Here is a 2,529-nt window from a genome sequence, read left to right as displayed (position 1 = left end):
GAGCCAGTGTTACTCTAATACCAAAACCAGGTAAAGATACAACAACAACAAAAAAACTATAGACCCATGTCCTTAATGAATATAGATGCAAAATTCTCAACAAGATACTTGCAAACTGCATACAGACACACATAAAAAAATCATCCACCATGTTCAAGTTGCTTTATCCTAGAGATGCAGGGATGGTTCAGTATACATAAGTCAATAAATGTCATAAGTCATATAAATGGGCTCAAAGACAAGAACCACATGGTCATCTCAATAGATGCAGAGAAGGCCTTTGAGAAAATTCAAGCATTTATGTTCAAAGTCCTAGAGGGAGTTGGACTTGAGGGAACATACCTCAACATAATTAAAGCCATATATAACAGACCCACAGCCAACGTCATTCTAAATGGAGAAAAGCTGGAAGCATTCCCATTGAAATCAGGAACCAGACAAGGCTGTCCACTATTTCCACTTCTCTTTAACACAGTGCTTGAAAATCTTGCAAGAGCAATAAGACAAGAGCAGGAAATTAAAAGATTATTAATTGGAAAAGAAGAGATCAAATTATCCATATTTGCAGACAATATGATATTATATCTAAGTGATGCCAAAAATTCCACCAGAAAACTCCTAGAAATTATTAGCATGTTTAGTAAAGTGGAAAGTCACAAAATTAACCTAGTAAAGTCTGTTGCCTTTCTATATACCAGTAACAAGCAATCAGAGAAAGAGTACATAGAAACACTCCCCTTCACAATAGCTGTAAAAAATAAAATATCTCAGAATAAACCTGATCTAAGATATTAAAGAGATCTACAATGAAAATGTTAAATCTTTAAAGAAAGAGATTGAGGAAGACATGAGAAGATGGAAGGACCTCTCTTGCTCATGGATTGAAAGAATTAATATTTTGAAAATGACCATCCAACCAAAAGCTATTTATAGATTTGATGAAATGCCAATAAAAATCCCCATGATATTTTTCACAGAATTGGAAAATACCATACTAAGATTCATATGGAAGCACAAAAGACCTCGGAGAGCCAAAGCAACTCTAAGCACTGAGAGCAATGCTGGGGGGAAGAGTATACCAGATTTTAAGCTGTATTACAGAGCTGTAGTCATAAAATCAACATGGTACAGGCACAAAAATAGATCCATAGATCAATGGAACAAAATTGAAGGCCCAAACATGAGTACATGCAATTTCAGGCACCTGATGTTTGACAAAGGGTCCAAGAACATTCACTGGAGGAAAAACAGGATGTTCAGCAAATGGTGCTGGCAGAACTGGATCTCCACCTGTAAAAGAATAAAACTAAACCCCTATCTTTCACCTTGCACAAAAGTCAATTCCAAATGAATCAAAGACCTCAATATAAAGCCTGAAATTCTGAAATGGTTAAAAGAAAACATTGGGAAAAACCTACAAGATATAGGTGTAGGAAAGGATTTTCTAAACCAGACATCAATTGCTCAGGAAACAAGGTCAAGAATCAACAAATGGGACCTCATTAAACTAAAAAGCTTCTGTACATCAAAGGAGGCAACCAGGGTAGTGAAGAGAAAACCCACAGAATGGGAGAAAATCTTCACCAACTCGCATCTGACAGAGGTTTAACATCCAGTATATATAACAAACTCAAAAAACAGAGAATCAAAACACAAAGTAACCCAATTAAAAGATGGGCTAAGGAGCTGAACAGAGTTCTCAGAAGAAGTAAAGATGGCTAAGAAGCATCTTAAACAGTGTTCAACGTCACTAATAATTAGGGAAATTCAAATTAAAACCACTTAAAGACTTCATCTTACCCCAGTCAGACTGGGTAAGATCAAGAGAAGAAATGAAACCAAATGTTGAAGAGGTTGTGGGGAAAGGGGAACACTCATTCACTGCTGGTGGGGCTGCAAACTTGTTCAATCTCTGTGGAAAGCAGTGTGGAGAATTCTTAAAAAAAAAAAAAAAACTACAAATGAACCTACCATTTGACCCAGTTATAGCACCGCTTGGCATATACCCAAAGAACACATTCTATTGCAGAGACACTTGTATGTCCATGTTTGTTGCTGCTCTTTTCACAATAGCTAAGAGATGCAAGAAACGTAAATGTCCCACAATTGATGAGTGGATAATGAAAATGTGGTTCATTTACACGATGGAGTTTTACTCAGCAGTAAAGATGAAAGATGAAAATCATGAAATTTTCAGGTAAATGGCTCAAACTAGAAACTGTTATACTAAGTGAAATAACACAGACTCAGAAACAAAATTGATGTATGTTCTCCCTCATATGTGGATCCTAGAACCAAAACCTGATAAGTTAGTAGGTATCCAGATATAACTACAGGAACCAGGATAATGGAAAGGAACCAGGGTGGTAAAGGAAAAGAAAGAACCTGAAAGAGAAGAACAGTAGGATACAGGTGTTAATAAGGGAGATATGGATAAAAATTAGGCTAGTTTAAGGGAGGGGGAAGGGAAGGGTGTACAAGGAACCTAGGGGATAAAGGGGAAGAAAGAGCTCAAGAGAGGTAGGACCA

This window comes from Nannospalax galili, unplaced genomic scaffold, assembly GCF_000622305.1.
Source record: "Nannospalax galili isolate Female #2095 unplaced genomic scaffold, S.galili_v1.0 scaffold135, whole genome shotgun sequence".
Taxonomy (NCBI): domain Eukaryota; kingdom Metazoa; phylum Chordata; class Mammalia; order Rodentia; family Spalacidae; genus Nannospalax; species Nannospalax galili.
Note: the sequence above shows the minus strand (reverse complement) of the source record.